Source organism: Pinus tabuliformis, chromosome 1_1, assembly GCF_031772625.1.
Source record: "Pinus tabuliformis cultivar Carrire ecotype Pingquan chromosome 1_1, CPIR1, whole genome shotgun sequence".
Taxonomy (NCBI): domain Eukaryota; kingdom Viridiplantae; phylum Streptophyta; class Pinopsida; order Pinales; family Pinaceae; genus Pinus; species Pinus tabuliformis.
In genome coordinates, this window is record NC_142297.1 from 501,395,485 (window position 1) to 501,421,201 (window position 25,717).

The 25,717-nt window shown below is 40.0% G+C and overlaps 1 pseudogene across 1 annotated transcript; it reads right to left on the minus strand.

Moving 5' to 3' along the window:
- Window positions 1-545: 545 nt before the first annotated feature.
- LOC149213964 (protein kinase STUNTED-like) lies at window positions 546-3,973 on the minus strand (annotated as a pseudogene). The gene is made up of 7 exons (XR_016250877.1): window positions 3,301-3,973; window positions 2,924-3,172; window positions 2,593-2,752; window positions 2,364-2,440; window positions 2,125-2,272; window positions 1,873-2,022; window positions 546-1,666 (listed from the first exon to the last, which is right to left on the minus strand). The product of XR_016250877.1 is annotated as a protein kinase STUNTED-like (transcript).
- Between the last annotated feature and the right edge of the window lie 21,744 nt (window positions 3,974-25,717).

Below are 25,717 nucleotides of genomic sequence, written 5' to 3' on the forward strand. Positions count from 1 at the left end.
TGAATTTTTTAAGGTGTAATGTTATAGAACAGCTTTGCAATTACCTGAACTCGAGAAGCAGAGTTTCATGGCAATAAAAAATTGCCAAAATATAAATACTATATAATTATAAGTTGAGCTCATATATTTGCAAAATCTGTTAGATTCTTACAATTATTATTCTTTTAGTGATGAGATTAGTATGTTGTTAAGTCAGCAGAATGGTACCTGTCTCTTCATGTTATTATGTAGCAAAATGGTACCATGGAAGGAATATGACCCACGAACATATAGTGGTGGAATTTTACACAACCTAAACCATTCTTATTGAATTTTGTGGATATTGTCATGATTATGGCTTGGTAATTAAATAAAAAGGAATTAGGCTCAGTCCTTTACAATAAGTGATGAATATGCACATTAGTATGGTGACAAGGTCTTTAGTTATTGCTATTGTTAACCATAAATCCTTCCATCGATGGAAACATTTCTATGGATGAAAAGTGAAAATGCAGTGTGGTGTGTGCTGTGATATCCTTGAAGATGAATATATGCATTCTACTGTGTAGCTTTTAACTTTTGATTCTCATTAATACCATAGTATTCACCGGTACAACTTTGCATTGTCTTCTGTGATATTCAACCTGAATCTTGAAAACCCTGCATCTGTTCATTCCTGATATTATGCAATAAAAATTGCTAGTGTTATAAATGAAATTTGAAAATTAGACATGGCTACTCTGTTTTAATAGTTGGTGAATGCTAACCATTAACTATTTGAACCCTTGGTCCTTTTGTTAGACCAAAAACGCATCAGGCATGGCCCTTATGGCGCATCAAAGAAGGATCTCAAGCTTCAGCACATTTGATCCATTTGATCAATCAACCTGGCATCCATGAGAACTGGTTAGTAGTGGGTAGTTCTTTCTACGGTTCTCTCCACCACTTCTGAATTGACAATATAGTAGCATTACCAAAAAGTTACTCTTCTTGGTACTTGTCTACCCAGAGCAGTGTAATGAACACCGTAGATCCATTTTCACTATTTACATGAGATTGACAGTAAAAAGTAGAAATGTGGACACGACACTGAAAAAATCAGCATGCGAACAAAAGATGCCAACTAGTCAAACATTGCTCAGATCTGCAGCCAAGATAATGGAGTACTGACATCTTGATCTTCCTTTCCGCCCATGAGCTTGCTTCTAACTTCAAGGAATGCTTTAACGAAGTCAATGTTATTGTTCAATCCCCTAGTTTTCATACAATCCTTAGCTATTCTTTGAGGTCTAGCATAATACGTCACATTCCTGGCCATATAAGAATATGAAACCACTGTGGCCATGGGAAACTTATAAAGCAACCATAAACAAATGTATTGCTGGCAACAAAACTCACTTCTTTTAATCTTGAATTAAAAGCTTGATGAATTGCTACATCGGCGCAGTCCGTAATCTTCCAAAGAATTGTTTGTTGGCAAAATGCTCACACTATGATCTGTGCTACTAAGTGATACCGTATCATCATCCACCCCAAGCATGGCAAGGGTGAGATGGGTTTGTATATCATGCCCCCCCTGATTTTCTACAATGTCATCCTCATCTGAAGTATCCATATCCTTGATCATTGTATTCTGGCACCACGCCCAGTCAGTCCTCTCATCTTCTCCTTGTAGTAGTTTTAAAATCTGCCATTAATCATATCTTGGTATTAAAGAGTAAGCAGAGATGAAAAGATGTGGTTAACATAGAGTGTTTTATAGCTAAAAGAAAATGTAAGAGAAATTGCACCCTAAAGTAATTTTTGCAGGTAAAGAATACCCTCAAAAAACACACGAGGTAGTAAAAACAAGCCCCTGAAGCATATAGAAATGAATAGAGGAAGATAAATTACTCGGCTCATGCAAGGACGGTAATGAGATGTTTCCCTTAGACAAAGCGTAGCAGCAAGCATCATTCTATGCATTTCATTTGTATCATAAACATTTTGCAAACATTTGTCAGCAAGACTTTCCATATTCCCATCCTGTAAGAGTGGTCTTGCCTGGTTTCAACATTTACAGAAGGTTAAATATGAGCCCCTAATAAGGATAATCAATATAAATAAACATGAAGAAGAGAGTCAACTGTAAAAACCAGGACTTACCCACATAATCAGGCTTTCTTGACCCTTGGGACTTGCTGTATCAATTGGCTTCCTTCCAGTTATTAGCTCAAGAAGGACCACACCAAATGCATACACATCCGTCTTCTCATTAACCTTTCCATAAACAAAGTATTCTGGAGCAAGATACCTGTCAAACTACAATCACAATTAGTGAATTTACAAATTGGATAGCTTTAATCTGAAAATGGCCAATCGAAACTGGGAAGATGCTTACATACCCAAATGTTCCTAAAACATCGCTGCAAGTGATATATGAAGATGTTGGTGCCCACCTTGCTAGCCCAAAATCTGACAACTATTATAATAACACGCACATTAATTCTGTTGAAATTTTTCATTAGTGCAGAATTCCAAGTTTCAGTTTACAAGTCTAGATCACTAAGATCTCTTCAAATACTGAATTGTGCAATTTAGTCTTGATTCTTCTTGCAGTAAAAAGATTTATACCTGTGGTTCAAACTCTTCAGAAAGCAAGATATTGGAAGACTTTACATCTCCATGAATGACAGATTGAGAAAAGCCATTATGCAAGTAATCTAATGCTTCAGCAACCCTACAGCCACTTTTAATCGCACTTTCCAAGGAAGTATTGGCTTTTCCTCTCCTCCTGAAAAATATATACATAGTCAATAGCTAGGACTATAATCAAATCTCAGAAAAGAGAAAATGAAAGACCCTGCCATACAATACATAACACTATGATGCTTAAAACGTACTACTGCTTAATATTTCTACACGATTTCATGATTCTTAAAATGCAATACTATTGAGTATATACCATGGAGATTCTCTTCAAGGTTTCCTCTGGATACAAAATTATACACCAGAAGGCGGTTAAGGCCTTCTGCACAGTAACCGATAAGTGTAATGACATGGTTGTGCTTCAATAGAGTAAGAATCTCAACTTCAGAAAGAAGCTCTTGCTCTGTTTTGGATGATGAATTCAAGATTTTCACTGCCACCGATTGTCCATCAGGAAGAAATCCTCTGTACACCTTACTGCAGCCTCCTCTTCCTATAAAATTCCCTGCAAGAATAAGGATGTTACATAATTGAATTGAGTTCACAAGGTTAATATACATTTCAAGGGAAATTTCCCATTCAAAACAGAAGCACAGAAATGAAAAACTCCATGAGGAAAACTACAAATGCAACCTGTTGAAAAACCAGAAGTAGCAGATTGCAACTCCTGATATGTAAAATGCCTGCAGGTTTTACTTTGACAAAGGAACTCTAATCTCCTTGCCAAACAATTTTCTTCTCGATCAGAATCATTCTGCTGACTGCAAGGAAACCCTTCTTCTTTAGAGCATGCTTCAATTGGTGCTACCTCATTTGAAGACCGAGCTTCATGTTCATAGTTGCAAACCTTCTGCATAATCTGTCCTTTCAAATGAAGCTCTCCAGTTGCCTGTGTAAGCCTATTTGGCAACTGTAGTGCCCATTCAACTACAGATGTTTGTTTTGATGTAGACTGTGGAGTAGGAAGCTTGGTCAGTGAATCGGCTCCACGTAAGAGGGGCCATCCAGGTACTGATTCTCCTTTCTCTGTAATCAGTCCCGAAGTCGCCCTTTTGGGAACCTTTTGGTTAAGAACTACCCACTACTAACCAGTTCTCATGGATGCCATAACAAAAGGGAGAAGCATGCCAAGGAAAATGGCATGAGTAAAGAAGAAATTGAAAAGGAGATTTATGAGTTGAAGGAGAGATTCAACATAGTCAAAATGAGGCTTGAAAGAGAATACCAAAGGTAGAGATGGGACCTAAGGAAGAAGGCCAAATTACTTGTCAGAAAAAAGATTTTAAGAGGAAGACCCCTAAAGCTAGAAAGCTAGGGAGGAAGATGAAGCACCTGTTGAGCCTAAAGTTGAATTAGTTCACTATTTTGAACCAGAGCAGGGAATAGTCCTTGATGATGAGGAAGATGTTGAAGAGAGACTATCAGAGAGTCTCATGGACTGCATAAAGAGTTCAAATCAACATATGGATTTGTTGATAGAAGATATGGTGGAAAAAGCATCATAACAGTAGAGGGAGCTACACAAAGAGGATGTCGATGAGACAATAAATGAAAGTCTCATGGGAGGTTAGCTAGAAGTGCTCGTAACATATATACCATATGGGGCTAAAGAGCTTGGTGATTATGATACTGATGCTATGTGTATAGATGCAGATGATAAGGATTTTCAAGAGGGACAATCATTCATAGTTGTCATAAGAATAGAAGAAAGAGAAGGAGTACCTTCCTAAAGCATGGAAGGAAGACAAAATTTGATGTTGGAGGCATCAGAAGAGGCCAGGTAACCTTTTATTTTTAAAATTGGTGAATTTTATGTGAATGCATGCTTTGCATGTGAGGAGAATGGACAACTGGTCCAAAAGGAGAACGAGAGCACTAAATTGATCCAAGAAATCCAAATTGAGGTAGTAGATGCTAGACAATCCTCAAGGAAGGATGAGTTTCCAAAAGGAAAAAACAATGCATAATGAAGCCAAGATAACCTTGCAAGCAATTTTCAGAAGTGACCATGGATCCTAGCAGCCATGTGAAAGATGGATAACAAAACCAAGTTTATGTTAAGACAAGGAAGGAGGCAAAATTATCCCTCAAATGTCATTAAGGAGGAGGCCTTGAACAATCAAAGAATGCATCTATAAGAGAGAAATTGTAGAAGAGGGGATGAACAACATCATGATGCAATGTTCTTTAGAGATCGGTTGATCAATCCAAGGTTTAAGGATTGGCTTGAGTAACATTGTTCAAAGAATGCAATCAATAAGACAAAGGTGTCGAGCTTATTGCTGCAACTGGAGAGCTTGGTTCAACAACAAGAATTATGAATGTTGGCACCCAAGGTATAGTACAATTAACCACAAAGAGAGACTCATTGTACTTAGTTGTAATATATAGACTGTTGTATAGACACTCTATATAACAGTGCAATTTGTCTTATAGCTTTACTAATTCTTTAGCAACAGTGCAATTTGTCTTCTTACCCTCCACAAGTCTTAACAATCAATTCTTCAATTATATGTTTAGCACCCTTCACTTGAAGATAGGATAATTCTTCCCATCAAGCTTAACGTTGGGTAGAGGGATGCTTTAAGATGAAGCTATCCTCCCCCTTGCTCAACAATTCTCTACAGATCTCAGAACAGAACCAAAGGTAATCTCAAGAACAGCGTACTATACTACTATGACAAAGAACCACAATTCTGAAAGAAACATCAGTTTGGTTAGGATCTTCAAAGAGCTACCAAGGAATCAAGCAAATGCTGCTCTGCAATTCCAAGACTTCAAGTATCCAGATGCATTGCATTGCTCTATGGCACATCAATGCAATTAATTAAGCATAGAAATAACATCTCTATGTAGCGGCACTTAAAATATTACAAAAGGTGATCATTCACTGAGGTACATTCCAATGCTGTTTGCCACATCATCCAGATTTAGAATAATAATCTATTGGAATGGACACATTGATAAATAATAAGAAGGCCAAATTACTTGTCAGAAAAAAGATTTTAAGAGGAAGCCCCCTAAAGCTAGAAAGCTAGGGAGGAAGATGAAGCACCTGTTGAGCCTAAAGTTGAATTAGTTCACTATTTTGAACCAGAGCAGGGAATAGTCCTTGATGATGAGGAAGATGTTGAAGAGAGACTATCAGAGAGTCTCATGGACTGCATAAAGAGTTCAAATCAACATGCTTTAAGAGGAAGAGTCTCATGAATTGATGATGAGGAATTTTATGTGAATGCATGCTTTGCATGTGAGGAGAATGGACAACTGGTCCAAAAGGAGAACGAGAGCACTAAATTGATCCAAGGTATAGTACAATTAACCACAAAGAGAGACTCATTGTACTTAGTTGTAATATATAGACTGTTGTATAGACACTCTATATAACAGTGCAATTTGTCTTATAGCTTTACTAATTCTTTAGCAACAGTGCAATTTGTCTTCTTACCCTCCACAAGTCTTAACAATCAATTCTTCAATTATATGTTTAGCACCCTTCACTTGAAGATAGGATAATTCTTCCCATCAAGCTTAACGTTGGGTAGAGGGATGCTTTAAGATGAAGCTATCCTCCCCCTTGCTCAACAATTCTCTACAGATCTCAGAACAGAACCAAAGGTAATCTCAGGAACAGCGTACTATACTACTATGACAAAGAACCACAATTCTGAAAGAAACATCAGTTTGGTTAGGATCTTCAAACAGCTACCAAGGAATCAAGCAAATGCTGCTCTGCAATTCCAAGACTTCAAGTATCCAGATGCATTGCATTGCTCTATGGCACATCAATGCAATTAATTAAGCATAGAAATAACATCTCTATGTAGCGGCACTTAAAATATTACAAAAGGTGATCATTCACTGAGGTACATTCCAATGCTGTTTGCCACATCATCCAGATTTAGAATAATAATCTATTGGAATGGACACATTGATAAATAATAAGAAGGCCAAATTACTTGTCAGAAAAAAGATTTTAAGAGGAAGCCCCCTAAAGCTAGAAAGCTAGGGAGGAAGATGAAGCACCTGTTGAGCCTAAAGTTGAATTAGTTCACTATTTTGAACCAGAGCAGGGAATAGTCCTGACTCCTTGATGATGAGGAAGATGTTGAAGAGAGACTATCAGAGAGTCTCATGGACTGCATAAGAATAGAAGAAAGAGGAGTACCTTCCTAAAGCATGGAAGGAAGAAGGCCAAATTACTTGTCACATTCCAATGCTGTTTGCCACATCATCCAGATTTAGAATAATAATCTATTGGAATGGACACATTGATAAATAATAAGAAGGCCAAATTACTTGTCAGAAAAAAGATTTTAAGAGGAAGCCCCCTAAAGCTAGAAAGCTAGGGAGGAAGATGAAGCACCTGTTGAGCCTAAAGTTGAATTAGTTCACTATTTTGAACCAGAGCAGGGAATAGTCCTTGATGATGAGGAAGATGTTGAAGAGAGACTATCAGAGAGTCTCATGGACTGCATAAAGAGTTCAAATCAACATATGGATTTGTTGAAAGAAGATATGGTGGAAAAAGCATCATAACAGTAGAGGGAGCTACACAAAGAGGATGTCGATGAGACAATAAATGAAAGTCTCATGGGAGGTTAGCTAGAAGTGCTCGTAACACTAACATATATACCATATGGGGCTAAAGAGCTTGGTGATTATGATACTGATGCTATGTGTATAGATGCAGATGATAAGGATTTTCAAGAGGGAAAATCATTCATAGTTGTCATAAGAATAGAAGAAAGAGAAGGAGTACCTTCCTAAAGCATGGAAGGAAGACAAAATTTGATGTTGGAGGCATCAGAAGAGGCCAGGTAACCTTTTATTTTTAAAATTGGTGAATTTTATGTGAATGCATGCTTTGCATGTGAGGAGAATGGACAACTGGTCCAAAAGGAGAACGAGAGCACTAAAGAACTGAGTACAACGGCAGGCAAATGTTACTAGATAGGAGGTGGTTCAAGCAGACACGCCACCTTATGTTCCAGCCATTCTCTATTTAGCTCTACTGGCTTTCTTATACCTATACCAGGAACCCGAGCCCACTAGGAAGCCTTTCGCTCTTTTAGATCATGTAATGCAATCTCAGATCTTCACTTCCTATGCCCTGAAACCAACCCTATATCTGTGTCCTGGCACTTCATAGAAGAAGCATTAAGGAAAGGCTATCCCGGCTGGGTGTTGCTGGTTTGAAAGAGCAAACCTACATCAACTCTAAAATCATCACTTACATCTGATCAGGCCATCTCATTGACTAGAGAGATTGAATCCACTAGACTACCATCGATAAACAATCAACAGAACATCAACTAGCTATCACATAAAAGAAACCAAAAGACACTTACCGCTCCCACCGGCCGGCTGATGGAAATGGACTGACTACCGGAGATATTCGTGTTATTTCGTCTACACTGGTTTGTACACGAATGCGTGGGTTATACCGAGTACTTGGTGAATTATAAACCGCTTCAAATAAGAAACAAGTTCCATGAGTATAAAATCAACAAATACAAATGAATATTACATTTTTTATCATCACCCAACGAACAAGAACCAAACAAAACTCAAGTCTAAGGGAAGGTTTATCAACTGGATGTCGAAAGAAGTACGATGAACAGGTATACCCCATCTTCCGGAAAGCAATTGCAATCACTGAGAAAAGAAATCATGAGCCGTTCAAATCCAAGAAACAATGGATACCGAAACCAGAGAAGAATAAGCCGATTGAAATCTGAAAATGCAAGAATATCCACCGAAACTGCTGCTGCTAGATTTGTGAAAAAACCTATTTCAAAACCGTTTTTATACAGGGACCCAAGGAGCCATATACACCAAAACAGCGGGCTGAATCCGTCAAAACAGGGAGCCGCCCTCGCTCCGCCCTCCATTTCAAAATAAATTTAACATCCTATGACCAAATCGACCCTCATCCATGACCAAATCGACCCTCACAAACCACTGCCGGGACCAAATCGACCCTCACAAACCACTCCCAGACCAGAAAACCCAAACTGTAAATCAAAATGGGGGCGATTTTGATCAAATACGATTCCGCAAATATCAAAATGGGGCTATTTTGATCAAATACGATTCGGTTAGTTTATCCGCCCTGGGCTAAAATAAAAAAATAAATTAATTTTTAAATAAAATATGGGCTAATTATATAAAAAAAAATTATTATTTTAATTAAAAATTCGCCCCATTAAAATATAAAAAGCCTTAAATTTCACCTTTGGGCTATTATTCGCCCCTAAAATTAACCTTGTTGGTGGTCATAGATGTTGACATCAAGGCCTAGTTGTCTACTTGTATCAAGGCTGTATGTAAGGGAAATGATCCCTAGTACGGGAGCCCTACAACAATTGAATTAAATTTTTTAATATAACTAGTGGGATAAAAAATTTAGTAATTGTCATATGCACTAGTTAATTCATTGATGTATGTTGTTCCATTGTGCAAAGAAGAAGTGTTGAGGTATTTCAGATTGTTTATGTTCATGATTTTAGAAATAGACCTTTAGTTGAAGACCTATGGGAAAATCAACGGTATCAAAGCTACTTTGAAGGGCTAGTGGATCAAAGTGTGCGTGGAGAAGCAGCTTCAGAGGGAGTTGAGATTGTCTACATCATGGTGCAGAAGGTTCACTGAGGACATGGAGATGTGGTCTTCATAGTCTACATGGCGAGATGGGTTGGGAGTTCTGGTGGGTCGGTAGAGAACCTAGTGAGCAACAGTTTGTTTTGTGCAAGTTTGTAGATCGTGGACTTCCTGTTACTTGTCAAGGATCATTGGGACTGTTCAACAGGTGCTTTGGCATGTACTAGGTGTCTTCTGGTGATTGATGAGGTATTGGCAAAGTAGTTTCTTCGTTGGGTCGTGATGTTGCACATCAGAGATTAGAGTCATGTGCATGTGTGTAATTTGATCCAGGAGGATGAGATTGCTTGCAGGGATGGATTGTGGTGTGATGTGGCCTATGTTCGACCTCATCTCAAGCTGAACTTGTTGGACATGAGTTTAATACCAATGTGAGCCAGTGGAGATCGTGTAGACTCAGAGGGAATATAGCTAAAAAGGGATATGTCCTATGGAAATTTGGTATCTTCATGTTTTGGCGAGATGATGGTAGAGACACTACCATGATAGTGAGGTTCATCCTGCAAGGTATCCTACAATGGTGAACACCAAAGATGGGTTAGTGTCGCTAAAGATGATGGTTACTTTTGTGCATTGGAAGTACCTCCCTCGCTAAGAGGGAGTGTTGATTTGTGTAGCTTGGGAGGTACTCCACAACCCTAGATGTTGGATTTGTGAGAATTTTGACCACAAAAGGGTTTTGTGGGTAAGTACCCAAGCTGGGGGTTTTTCAACCAAGGTGTGGGTGCAAAATGAAGTAAGAAATTTATCTTTTAATCATTGTTGCAAGTGGAGCACCCTTAAAGGACGAAGAATGACCTAAGGAAACAATGTGATGGTGAAATAAAATGGAAGAAACACTTGTCTTAAGTTGGGGTTATTGTTGAAAACAGTCAAGTCGGTTAGGCTTAAGGAGACACCCCTTAAAGACTGGACGTTGCCCTCATAGGAAACCATAAAAAGGCAAGAGGAGAAACTCATTTGTATCCATCAAGTTCTTTTGATCAAGAGCAAGAGCGAAAGTCTAATGTGTCGCAGACCTAAGGAGCCAAGCCAAGTTTGGAGAAGAACGTGGGTGTCCCTGTCTGCCTAGTTCTGGTTTGGCCGAGTAGGAGGAGTTGTAGGCCGAGTTTGCAAGTAATGTTTGCTGAAATTTCTGGGGCAACTAAGGGAGAAATTTCCTGTAGAAACCCTTAGCCTCCAAGTAGGATCTCTCCTTGCCCCATTAATGAAACAATATTTAATTTAATTGATATATTAGAAGGAAATTTAATTTTCCTCTAAAGAAGGAAAAATTATTGTCAAATCGAAATTCAAATTTGAATTTGTATCTTTTTTCCTTCCTATTTGAGGTCGGCTCCAAGTACTCCTATGTCGGCTAGCTCCAAATTGTCACATCTCTTCATACTTGGAAACAACTATATAAATCCCATGAATAGTTAGAGGAAGGGCACGTCTAAGATTTTAGATGACAGTTATTCTCTCACAGTCCGGATGGCATTTATTATCTTCCATAGTTCGAATGGTTGGTCTCTCTCATATCTGATATACGACTCACATGGAATTCTCACAGACTCTTGTAGGACCACTATGCTCTGTCTATAGGACCCGTATTCTTCTAGACTCGTTTGCTCAACCACAGGACTCCTCTCGCACACCTATTCTGGACTTGATTTTGCATTGGCATAATTGGCTCTCGCATGGTATGACATTCTTTGAAATGAAAACTCGCATTGATAGTTACAAGACTTGCTTTAGCTACAAGTCTTGCATGGTTTCACATTGGACGCAACGTCTACATATCTCTCGCTCCCTTGCAATGAATATTAGTCTCAGCATCTTTGTTATCCTGGCTATGGGTTTGATATCATATTATTCATTGTATCTATGGTTGCGATATAGTTGGTGTCGATTTTCATCAGCATTAATACAAATGGTTGCGATATTGTTGAATTTGATTGACTAGATACTTTGCAATATGTGTATCTAGTGATCTTTATGGCATTGTAGGATCCTTGTTGGAATCCTAATGTATTTTTGTTGGCATAGTATTGATCTTTGTTGGCATATGGCACAAGGTATTCATGCACAGTAGCATCATGGTTTCAGTATAGTACTCACAATAGTATATTGGCATTGATTCACAATTGTCCCATTGACATCTATAATCTCGCTTCAATAGATGTACAATATTGTTCTCGACGCCTCTGCATTATAGTTGGTCTTTGCACTTCGTCATATGGAACTTGGCACAATTGCCCAAATATGGTAGCATCATGGTGTCATTCATATATATGCAAAACGAACAATGTTGATTTGGCATCATATGTGTGTTGTATGCATATCGCTTCATTGCCACTTCAGTGATATGATTGGTACGCATTGTTCAATATTATGTGGAAGATATATGTTGCAGTTCAGAGAAGTATAGTGGTGTAACAACAGTGGATGGTGTGTTGCTCTAGCAATATATGTTCTCAAGCAGTACAGTTTATATATAGATTGGGCAATTCTGGCATGACATCACCTTTGGTATTGGTTCATTGGTATAGATATGTAATATTCCTAGTGGGAAATATTAAGTGATAACAACAAATCAAGCATAAACATGTAATCATAAAACTAACACACAAGCAAAATGTCAAACTACACCAGAAAATGTACCAAGAGCTAAGACATTTTATTAACTGAGAAAACAAGGTACATATAAGTGAAGAAGAGGAACTTGTGCTTGCTACAACAAGCTGATCAAGTCCCAGGTGAAAATGGAGCTGCCCAAGTGTTGGAAACTTCTCTCTCCAAGTCTCTATGTTGGCCCAGTAATTTTTGCTACTGTTGGATGGAATGGAATTGGTGTTTCAACCCTCTAAACTGCTCGAAAAATTCCAGGAAATTAACTAGAGCCTCCTCGTAAGGAACCCAGAAAAATCTCACAGACCCAAGTGGTGGAAATGGTCCCAAAATGAACTACACCCTTCTCCAATAATTTATACCACTGGCTGCTGACTAGAACACTTATTTCTGCCAGAAATGTTGCCCAGAAAATTCTATGAAATTAACCTTGGACTCCTCTCACCAAACCCAGGAAAACCCAGAAAGGGTTTGGGCTAAATCTACCAACCCCTGGTGACCTCCAACAAGTGCAAATCTACTGACCCCCGGTGACCCCCAACAAGTGCAAATCGCCCAAACTGGCCAGAAAACACCCCACAATTTGATATTACAAAATTATGCTAAATCTACCACTGACTAAATTCTCCCTTGAGCTGTACCTCCAATCTCCGACCCTTATCTCTCCATAATTCTTCTCCCTTCTTGCCTTATGTAGGCTAAGCCATAAACCCCTACGGACTTCCAAATGAAGAGAATTTTGTCCCACAGATGTGTTACTTTATAACCCTGCAAAATCACCACAAAATTCTCGGCTCCAACTAGGAAAATCTTCTTGCAAATAACCCAAACTCCAACTCACTGTATGCTGGACCATAATGAATAACTCAAATTGCCTCTTCGCTCAAGATATACGTAGAGCTGGGAATATTGCTATCAATGAAGCTCTATGAAAGCCCAGCAATGGACTCTCTAAATTCTCAACTAGGGAGGCACTCAAAGTCCTCCGAAGATGGGGTCGAATTTCGCCTGGAATTCTTGTGCTAAACAACACTCTACCCTTGCGCTAAATAACTCCAAGAGAAGATGAAGTGCTAGATGTAATAGTCAAAAGATGATGCACAAAATGAGTCCCTCCTCCGTTTATATTTTATCTCCATTCCTCTAGACTCTTTTTAATATATTCAATTGGTGGGGGCCATTTTCCACTTAGTTCCTTTTTCCACCATTTTAATAAAATAATAATTGTCGCCAATTTGCAATAAAATAATACTTGCCACCTTTCTCCAAAATACTAGTTTCCCCTTTTAATTAATATTACCAAAATTGGGTAAAATTCCCATGTTCACAAAATTAGGGATATTACAGTCCTCCCCGCCAAAAATTACTTGTCCTTAAGCAATGCCCGAACAAGCACTCTCTCTATCAACTAACCCTAATGTTTACTGCAAACGATACTTGGGTCTCAAATGTGCCACTGAGTCATCCCTATCCCCAGCAATATCCTGTCATGAAAGAGTCCCTCGATATTAGGATCCCAAGCCATCCTAATCAATGTGAAGCACCACTTGCTCCACTTGCTGTCCAACCTGGTACAAGCACTCAAATCCCTATGCATATCGTCAATAAGTAGAGCATCATGATAATATAAATTCTTGATCAACGCATCGTGGAACTTCTCTACTGAGTCATCCATCTCGTGCACTCCAAGGGTGGACTCCTGAAGATAGAATCCAACCCCGGTGGAGGTGAATCCTCGCTCGCATGAGCTCCACCTGATCTCCTCCTACTGATCATCCCTCCATGCTGGTGAAATCCCCCACGCCAACAAAAAATCACTAATATCCAATGGAAGATCAAAATGATCTCCCCAATTGAAACCAACTCATCCCTAAGGGTCGCTGAACTGTCAAGTATTGTGACACTAAGGTCCCATGCCCATTACAAGAAGAAATTGTCCCACTGACCCCGCGAAACTCTAGTCATCACTGACTACCCAACATGCTCGTACCAGAGCCTCTTGTCCTGTGACTCTCGACCATAATATATGTGATGATCGAATTTATGCCCAACCTACCGAGGCGACTTAGCAATGCCAAAGCCTATCACTCCATGGTTGGCCCAAATCCTAAGCAACAACCTGCCTCGCCATATGATGAAAACCTTGGTCATCCCCTATGTGTTAGTCTGAGAATGAACCAGATCACCGGCTCTCCTGACCATACTCATTAAGAAATGGAGTGTCCCACCAATCAACTAGATCCCTAGATCCCATAGCCATACTAGAGATCCACAACTCCCAATCCTCACTGCCTATTGTAGTGACGTGATGACAAATTTCTCTGCTCCTGCCAGGCCACACAGCGAAACCTGCTATACCAGTTCTTAATGATGTACCTGGATACTGCCTGGAGCCTAGGCATCCTCCTACCAATGAGGACTACCATCCCATGTACCTCATGCTCACATAACACCTCGGGTTGTCCTGCCGATAATGCACCCTGTAGGTCCCTCATGATCACCTCCCTAAGCCTGCACCTGTCAGCTCGTGCCCTCACCAAATGCCAACACCAAGAAGTCTCTCCCTGGATACTATGTGTCCCAACTAACTGTCTCGAGCAATCCTCTCGTGTCCTTGTGCTCGTGATGAAGGTGTTAAGGGACAATGTCCAACTCCTTTGTGCCTACAAATAATGTAGAAGAGAAGTGTGTGTGGATATCATCAAATGATGCTCATCCACGTGCTCATCGATCCTGGGTGATCGATACCCAATGGCATGCTTGTCGTCTCTATCAAGCGGTCTCCCTGGTGGCAATGCTCTAAAATCCCAATGGGAAGCCTCACACATCACTACATTTGGCCAAGCATCCCTGCCCTCCCCTGCACAAGAACATGTATCTCCATGCCCCTAGCACACGAATGTACCCAGTTGCGCACCTCTGTGCACTACTGGACACCACTACCAGCCGCCATAACATCCTAAATCATTTGGTATCCCTCCTGTGATGAAGTAGCTATCACTCCATGCGAAACATCAAGGTGATGTGAATTTCTCCTCCGACTCCACAGTGCAAGCCCGCACAAAACGACACTCCTTTGTGCACCTCTATGCTCCTCAGTAGAACACTAAACTCTGTGGCATGACTCTGCAAACCACCGAACACCTACGCCAACTGCCGCACCACCCTGCATCCTCGACCATCCCACATGCATCCATGAATTTGCTACTCTATTAGTGAATCCACTATATGCTAACAGAAATGATACTACTGTGCCTAGCCTCAATAGCTCCTGCACCCAATATGCCAATAAGAGAGCATTGTCTCCATAAATTGCCCTGACTGATGGCCTACTAATGGCACCTCCTCCGACTAGCCCCTGCCAAAGTATGTTCATCATCCTACAATCCCATGTATGCCCAACATCCCCTAACAACCCGTGAAGTCTACCTACCCCCTTGTCACTCCAACCCAACACTAGTCCTAATGGAGAGTTGAAAGTGTGTGTGCGCTTCGTCACCAGATCCATCACACTACTAATACCATCACTAACCAAGTGCATGTTGTGACTGGGAGTCCCACCTGGATCCAAGCAAAAATCTAGCCCTCGTACCCCTCTAGTAATCCATGGCCTCTGCTGAAATGCGTTCATGGATGTACACAACCACCCAACATGCTCCGTCAAGTAACAACTTAGTACCTCTCGCCATCCAATCTCAGAGGGATCAAATGTATAATCTCCCGTGTACGAGACAAACCCTCCATGCTAACATTGTGCAATGCTCAACTCAAGCCGCTGACCCCTACTAACCCGGTCATCCCCTATTAACTATCTTGATAACTCTGCCTCTCTCAATCCAATGCATAAGGGTGAGATAATAACTTTGTGGACCCTGTCAGCGTGCCTCTGAAGTGAACTGTGCTGAAATCCCAACGTGTGCTCTCTGCGCTGCCCCTCATCAATGTCTAGCCCCAAGGACAGTTGCACATCCTCCTCCATCACGACCTCAACTTGAGCCTCCAACTGCTCCTCCATTGACAACCCATCATATAAAACATCCTCACCGGTCAGCTATAGGTGACTATCATCCGACAACTCTGTCATAGATCTAGATGCCTCTGTACCTATCAACTCCTCATCAACAGTGGAGATGTCTCCCGACACCTCATCAACGTGTGGTGCACCGCTATCACCTGAAAACTATGTCACAACAATGGGTACTGTTACCCAACATTTTGTGGGTGATATCCCTAGGAGAAAAAAATTCTCCAAGATGGTCCTCAGTCGGAAGCCACCAACTAGCTCATTATGCCTTTTCTCTGCCACCTGAGCCAAGCCATGTGGTCCCTCGCCCATCTGCCATGATCGTACATTTGAAGGTGGGCCTCCCGAACCTAAAGGTATGCCTTGTCATTTGCTAATTGAGTATTGTAGTTTGCTTATCACGGACACCTCTGGGCATGGATTAATGGGGGGATTCGGCAGAAAGAACGGGTTAGGTTTGTGGCCTTGTCCCCTAGCCCCCTTTTGGATATTAGCCTTGCATCCTAGTCCCGTGGGATCTCTTTTACTGACCATTTCGCTTTAGGGATGGTATTTCATGGGAAACCCTAATTTGGTTGCATGGTCCCACTCCCTTATCCGCTTATATTACCCTCTTTCCACTCATTATTTCCCCATTCATCATTTCTCCCACCTGGGTCCACAATCCTCCACTCGGTCCACATACGGTTAGCTTGTCCCCTTCCCCTTGCCCACGCCTTGGGTCACAGCCTGGAATGAAGACCTAAGGTTGATGCAGCTAAAAAGAAAGATAAAAGCATATTTGGCCACATTCAATAGGAAAATGTACCACAAAATGCAAAAAATGGTCGGGACAAACACATTTAGAACGTGGGCAAAATCCAATACATGAGCTCTACCCCATCCTCAGAGCCATCACCCTGGTTGCTACAGGTTCTATGAACCTCCTTCATCATATAAGAACCCATGATTGTCCCAATCCCTGGTGCGCAGTGAACCGCCCTACCTTTAAAGGGGGTATTCACTACTATATCTTATACATCATGCTCTTACCCCTTGAGCCCCGAGCAGTTAATCAATGAAAAGCATAAAAAGGCAAAACGAATATAAAGAAGGGTGGAAAAATCAAGGTCGGAGCACATCATATACCACGACTACTCCCTCCTATACATTATAAACCCAAGTGTGGGCTTCCCTCTTATTAGCTACCATTGTACCCCAGCAGGTGACCCAAGGCTACCCCTTCTCATCCCCTACTTCATTCACCAGTTTGTCACATGCCACCACCTTTTGAATGATGTACTTTGAATATATTATCCCCTTTAGAAGTAGAAACCACCTAATAGGATTCTTGGTTAACCTCATTTGGAGTTTACGAGACATTGCCACATCTCGAAGCCAATTATGGAAGGGCAGGCTATTATGAAGTCCCCACCCTATGGTCCATGATTGGTAAGCTGATTTACTCGATTTCTCTAACGACTGGTTGTACTCGAAGGCTAGGGGACGCATTGAATCTTATGCAGGATTGCAGATGGTTTCCATCTTAGGTTTGGTCTACCTATACAGGGTCCTAATCCTCCATAGGGCTACATTGGCACATCTAGGGCATGTGTTGAGAGCCATGGGCCTCCACAACAGCAAATAGCACTCCATGGATCCCCACAGAAACTCAAATATTTCTCATGGCTCACTTATTGGATGAGGAAGATGCACCTAATCCATCATGCCTAGCTAGCATTAGATTTGCACCATACACTTGGCAGATAATCTGAGACTTGCATGATGATGTGGCAGCACCTACACTATCATCCTAGCCCTTGCAGGCGATTTACACGCATGTTCGATTTGTTTGGAGACCCATGAGGCCACTTGTGTTCCCCCACATGCCATTTGGAGCATCACAGGTTATTACAAGGGGCCAACCCCTTGTCCACTGCTTTTGAGGGTCCTACTCTTCATTATGGCACCCATGGACCTCATTAGGCCTCTTAGAGGGCCCTACAACATGCATAGAATATTATTTGACCTCTTGAAAGGCTTATTCTTTCATTTATGAACTAGTTTGGTGGGCTTGTCACCAAAAGTTGGATTATTACAACATTATTTTATTTTTGGGGCTTATGTAGGCCAAGGAGGCTAATTCGAGCTCCTCATTAGTGTATAAATACAAGTGAAATGAGTTCATTATCTCATCATCACTTTGGATTGGATCTCTTCTCTCTTGAGAATTTCGCATTTTTTCTTAGTGGATGAATTGGAACTTTATGGATGAATTTTGATGTGTGGATATTGGTCTATCTTCTCTTGGAGCTTCTCTCTTGTCAATTGTGAATAGTTGGATATACTCTGTTACATGTAAGTACATGCCTTTTGATGTTATTCTTTTTTACTTTTGTCATATACGTTGGACTGGGATTTTCGCTATTCTAGGGCTAATTGTTGCATGCATTTATTGCTTAAAATTGTGGAATTTGTCTCTATTATAACATCTCTCAATGTATGGGCCATGTAATATGAGCGAAATATCCTAGGGGTAATTCTATCAAAGAATTTGACCTTGATAAGCCATTTCCTTTGCACATCGAAGTATAAAAGCTGCAAGGTTGCTTCTCCTTGACCTAGAAGGCTAGTGAAGTGATCTTGAGGCCTCCTTGACTAGGAACCAAAGGTCCTCACTCATATTTATCATAGACTCCATTCTCCCAAGATTAAGGAACTGATCTACCAAAAGGTGATCCCCTAAAATCAACTTATTTTCATCTTTTCCTAGGTCTAGCCAAGTTGGGTCACATAGGGAATCATTTTCCTGGCGAACTATCCCTCCAAAAGTTCAATCTCCTAGCCTCTCCTGCCCTAGTGCCTCTTCAAGACCTCCTCCAAATTTGAGACCATTCCAACGGTGGAGTTTTGAGAAAAAACAAGCCCTAGCTCTTAGATCAAACTTTGCCCTAGCATCCCCAAGGCTAGTGATTCATAGGGTCAATTTAACACCTTCGAGTGAATATTCTTTCTTTGATCCTTCCCCCCACCTTGTCTAGGTGTGGAACAACATTGATGCTAAAATCTCACCCCCTAACCTAGGTTAGGTCCACTTGGTCCGGTGTGGTACCATTCCTTTGAAAAGACAATTCTTCAAGGACCATTTGGGAAACCAATTTCAATAAGAATTTTAGAGATTGGGAAATTCTTTCACGACTCATACCCCCTAAACCTAACCCTCAAATCCTCTCATTCCTCTCCTAGAAGACCTTGTACCTTGCTTAGAAAGCAAGCAAGCTTTATCTTTCAACCTCTTTTGAAAGGGAATCATTTAGGTCACTCCACATCCACCCATTGATTTATCCTTCATTAGTGACTCCATAATATATCCAGTCTCCTCCCATCGGTGAAAGTCCGTAAATAGTAGGGAGCCTTAGCTGAGGTGACAATGGGCTAAGTCTCCATTCATTTTCCTTGGCCTAGCATTTGCCCTTTAGGGATAACATTTAGGTTCCCTTCTAGTTTGAGCAGTAACAAGTACCTCATCAACTATCGACATCTCATCAACAAGTGCATGCTCAACAATCTCCTTGCCAACCAAGGCTTCTTCAACTACTTTTCCATCTTCTGCCCTGATCCTCATCATCTTCCATGCATAATTCCATTGAATTCCCATTGATTTGTGCATGTCTCTTAGTTCACAAAACTCCCAAAAGGAGAGGGATGCCTGAATGTCATGTCCCAATGATTGGTATGCCCTCCAATTTGTTGCCAATAACTCCACATCAGTTGCAATCATGTCTTGCCATCTTGATGCATTATCCATAATTTTGGGCATAGTGGATTTGTTGTATAATTGAGAATGGTCCTGATTCCCAATTGTGGTATGAATCAACTGCTCCCCCACATCAATCATCATTTGTTGCATCCTAATCACCTCATTCAAGGTTACTACCATGTTGTTTGATTTTAACCTTTCTTTGGATCCCATGATTTCTTAGCTTTTTATTCTGGTCTTGTCATCACTTGGCTTAAGGCCCACAGCTGGCCAAGATCATGGCTCTGATACCACTATAATATTCCTAGTGGGAAATATTAAGTGATAACAACAAATAAAGCATAAACATGTAACCATAAAACTAACACACCAGCATAATGACAAATTGCACCAGAAATTGTACCAAGAGTTGAACCATTTTATTTAATATTAACTAAGCAGACAAGGTACATATAAATGAAGGAGAGGAACGTGGGTTCGCTACAAAAATCTAGTCAAGTCCCAGGTTTAAATGGAGCTTCCCAAGTGCTGGAAACTGCTCTCCCCAAGTCTCTGCGTTGGCCTAGTAATTTATGCTACTATTGGTTGAAATGGAATTAGTGTTTTGACCCTCTAAACTACTCAGAAAATTCCAGGAAATTAACTGGATCCTCCTCACAAGGAACCCAGAATAACCCAGAAAAATCTCGCAGACCCAAGTGGTGGAAATGGTCTCAGAGTGAACCATGCCCTTCTCCAATAATTTATGTTGTTGGCTGCTAACTAGAACACTGATTTCTGCCAGAACAACTACCCAGAAAATTCCAGTGTGGAAAAAGTCGGGAAAAAATCAGGATTAAATCCCCAAAATGTGATTTTTTTGGCTGGCCAATTAAATCGGCCAATTTTTTGCCGATTTTTTCCCAGTTGAAAAAGTCGGGATTAAATCGGGACTTTTTCCAAAAAATCGTGAATGAGGTAATTTCTTTAACGATTTTTTATTTTTATTTTTTAAATCGGGATTTTATTGAAAAAGTCGGGATTTTATTGACAAGGTCGGGATTTTTTTGAAAATGAATATTTTTGTATTTTTTTAATTTTGCCGACTTTTTGCTGACTTTTCCAAAAAACTCCCAACTTTAACGACTTTTTCAACTTCTGGACCCTTGCTAATTTAATCCCGACTTCGACTTTTTCCACATTGGAAAATTCTACGAAATTAACCTCGGACTCCTCTCACCAAACCCACAAAAACCCAAAAATGCTTTGGGTTGAATCCACTGACCCTTGGTGACCCCCAACAAGTGCAAATCGCCCAATCTGGCCAGAAAATGCCCCACAGTTTTATATTACAGAATTATGCCCAAATCTACCACTAACTAAATTCTCCCTTGATCTATACCTCCAATCTTCGAACCTTATCTCTCCACAATTCTTCTCCCTTCTTCCTTTACGTAGGCTAAGTCAGAAACCCCTACGGACTTCCAAATGAAGAGAATTTTGTCCCATAAATTTGTTGTTCAATATCCCTGCAAAATCACCACAAAATTCCCGACTCCAACTAGGAAAATCTTCCTGCAAATAACCTAGACTCCAACTCACTGTATGCTGGACCACAATGAATAACTCAAATTGCCTCTACGCTCAGGAAATACACAGAGCTGGGAATATTGCTGTCAATGAAGCTCTATGAAAGCCCAGCAATGGACTCTCTGAATTCCCAACTAGGGAGGCACTCGAAGTCCTTCAAAGATGGGGTGGAATTCCACTTGGAATTCCTGTGCTAAACAACACTCTACCCTTGCACTAAACAACTCCAAGAGAAGATGAAGTGTTAAGTGTAATAGTCAAAAGATGATGCACAAAATGAGTCCCTCCTCTTATATTTTCTCTCCATTCCGTAGACTCTTTTTAATATTATTTTATTGGTGGGGGCCATTTTCCACTTCGTTACTTTTTCCACCATTTAAATAAAATAATAATTGTCGTCAATTTGCAATAAAATAACACTTGCCACCTTTCTCCAAAATACTAGTTGCCCCTTTTAATTAATATCACCAAAATTGGGTAAAATTCTCATGCTTACAAAATTGGGGATATTACAAGATATGGCATAGCAACATTGGTACATGTTCAATGGTGGTATTTATATTAGCAGTATGATGAGGTCATTGATAACAACAGTGGTAATATTGATACAACTTGTTCACAAACAAAGTTGTGAACAAGTCTTGTATAGGCCAAGGGAAGCCTGATGATAATTGTACCTCTCTGTTGAACTTTCAATGAAAATCTAATAGAAGAAGAAGAATTTGAAAGTGTTTTCCACCTTCTGAGGTTTTGCCCTGGTCTCTGACCAAAATCTCGGTGTCCCTTATGAATGTTTTTCTTCTTGTGTTTCTTTATGTACCACTATTATAATGATGTCAATGTTTTTTTTGTATAATTGCTAATAATGTTTAAACACTATGGAGTAAATGTATCATGAAAATGAAGAAATGCAATTATCTAAAGCAAAGAACAATGTAGCCCTACGAAATTTAACATGGTATCAAAGTTGGGCTAAAAGTCACTGAAAACACTCTTGTAAGGACACCAGTGTCTAAGTGCAAGGGATGGAAGAGACCTAAAAGAATGCTAGGGTTTCAATTAAACCCTAGGCACCCTTGTTCTAATAAAAGGAGTTAGGGTTTGGAGGTTATCATGAGGTTAGGGTTCGGAAGAAACCCTTGAAAGAAGTATGGCCTGGACATGATGAAGACCGAAAGTCTTGAAACCCTAACATGATCAGTGAGAAGTTGTACAAGCATTTGTGACAGACCTACTCTAACCTTAGATGGGCTATTCTCAGTTGGGCTCGTTTGTTATTGAAAATGATTGAAAATATTGAAGGTAACATTTACTTATGAATGATAGACAATAGTGACTCTTGAAGGCTGGTTTAAGAGGTAGTTGATCACCTTCTAGACTTATGATACTATTATTTAGATTTATTGTGTTTTTTATCATTGATTATCCTTCCTACATGAATATTTGAATACTTCTAACTTCTTGATGAAGATGTGATAAGAAAATCCTTCCTAAGGATCATCTAGATACTAAAAGATGCAGGGAAAGAATGCTAGTGCGGGCAGAGAGAAGATGGAGCAGGAATAGGAAGTTAAGAAAACAAAATGTATTTAGATCATGCGAGATTACTAAGTATATGTGCTACAAGTTGCTATGGTATCTGAATATTACGAGGTATCTATATAATTTCCCTGCAACATCGAGATGGCAAGACAAGCCCTGAGGTATGACAAGAATATTACTTTCAGAAAAGTCTTGATCTATTTAGTACCCCTGTGTAATGCATGCCAGCCATATAAATATGTGAGTCAATTTGATTCTCGATACAATTGATATAACGATGCTCGTTATAGTTTAAATCTCATTGACATTTGGATATTCGTAACTCGATACTATTCTCAATGCTTGTAATGAGTATTGTAACCTTGATGACAACAATGTGGTTGTAAGATTGATGTACTAACTATCTTCTTGATAAGGCCTTGATAACCTGTAACTATTATGATGTCTTAACAACATGGTAAAATTGACAATGTGACAAAATGGATGCCCTGACTTGATGATGTTAGGACTCTAATGAAATATTCATATAATATAGAAGTGATGTGATTATGATCCTTGAAGATACACTTGTCAGCTGCCCTAATTATATGACACTAAAATCTCATAAATGTTTGATGAAATGAAACAGCTGATGATGACTTGTCATGATGATGATATAAATTCAATCTATGATCTCACAGTTTTTTTTGATGTCTTGATTGTAGAGGCTTCCCATTCAATGGGAGAGGCCCTTGATGAGATCCCAACACCTACTATTTATTTGTGAAGGATAATTAGAAGTCCTATGAATGCATAATGAAACAAGTCTTTTGGACATGAATTAATGAACATCTAATATTGTGAATCATATTTCTTTGTTTATAATTGAACTAACAATTCTTTGATGACAGGTTTGTATACAACTCTCATGTAGAAATGTTTTTATGGCATGCTAGATTGCATTGATAGATTGTTGTTGTTGGATTTGGTGGATCCCGTATTTTCCAAATGGATCTTTGTATGCACTCTGAATTAGATAGAGTTTAGTCATAACTGGGGCAAAAACACCTTCATGGATTGAGATTTATATGAAACAAGCTTAGGCTTGTGGTTACTGTGTCCCTACAGAAGAGGGAGGAAGGATGAATATGGTATTCTTTTCTTTATGTTATATGTTTGCTCTAACATTTTATGTCCTATATGAACAAGAAAACTGAGAACTTTTGCTCTTGGTAATGCATGAGGCAATGTTATTGAACTCTTCAATGAGCCACTCAGCCAGTATTGGATGCAAGCACCTTGATATGTTTCTAATCTTTAGAGAGCAACATGGATTGATGGATGAGACCCTCTTGGGTAAGGGTCCTTGTTGATCGAGAACAATGAGCATAGCTCTTCTCCCCTGTTAATCTCCCAAGGTCTAGAATGGAGCATTGAGCACTCCTAGGGTTGAGGGATCTCTGGACAATAGGTGTGCATGATCACTACTCTTGTAGTAGGTTATCTCCCATATTGTCATTGTAGGGTGTGCGTGATCCTTGTCTCTCATGACAAGTTGGGTATCTACCCTTACCAAGATTAGCATATTATACTCTAGTTGGCTTCATACCCATAAGCCAGGCTTGTTGGGATTGCCCCTCCCCATCTGGCCAATGGGTTGAGGAGGCTTGGGTTATGTGATCCTTACCTTTGGTAAGTCAGGTATCTCACCGAAGCTCGGATTATGATGCAGGTGTTCTACCACATGACTCTTAAGTGTCATTGCTAGGAAGATTGGTAGCTCATAGGATGGTTGTAATCCTTACCTCGTATAGCAAGTGGTATTTCGCCCATTGATTGCACAATGGGATGGTTGTGATCCTTGCTTAGTAAGTTGTATCTCGTCTATTTCTCGAAATAGGATGGTAGTCGTAGCTCCCTTATGATGCGGGTGGAGTTGGAACTTCCTTGCTATGATTTCCAGGTAGTAACATTGGCTCCCCGCTGGCAGATGTTCCAAGTTAAGTTGGGCTCCCCGATGTGGCTCCAGGTTGAGAAAGGCTCCCTGATGTTATTCTGGATTTAGCTTAGCCCTTCAATGTAGTTATGGGTTGAGCTCGACTCCCTTATGATGTCAGATGATTCTTCTTCAAATTCAAGATTGTTCGACAAATGGAGATGAGCGAGATCATTTGAGACGAGATATACGAAGATGACCCACCTTCAAATGACCATATGGAATATTGGTATGATGTGGGTTGAGTTGGGCTCCCTGATTATGATGTTGGTTGAAATGGATTCTCCCTTCATGATTCTTCTTTAGATGACTAAATTGATTATAGGTTGGAAGCAAGATGCTTCCTTATGATGATGATTGAGTTGAAAGGGTGGTAGTTGAAGCTCCCATATTATTCTTCTTTAGATCGAGATTGTTCAGCTGATAATCAAAGGAAAGAAGTCATATCGAGATGTGATGAGATGGATATTTTATTGATATAGCTGAGATGGAGGTCTTGTGATTTGACCTGGAGACTAGTAGGGTTTGAGGACCGATCTCCCCTACCTTTAGTTATTGATTATTCTTCTTCCATGTGTTGAGATGAGATGTAATGATGATGCCGCTGCCTAGCTTCTTATATTGTAATTTGTGACCTAACATTCGGGATGAAATCGTTCCACATGGAGCAGAGCAGAGAAAAGGTGAGATGAAGCTTTATGATGCTAAAGGAAATTCCTCGCTAGCTAAGAGGCATTGTTAAAATCTATGGGGCAGCTAAGGGAGAAATTTCCCTTAGAAACCCTTAGCCCCCAAGTAGGATCTCTCCTTGCCCCATTAAGAAAACAATATTTATTTTAATTGATATGTTGAAAGGAAATTTGATTTTACTCTAAATAAGGAAAAATTATTGTAAGATCGAAATTCAAATTTGAATTTGTATTTTGTT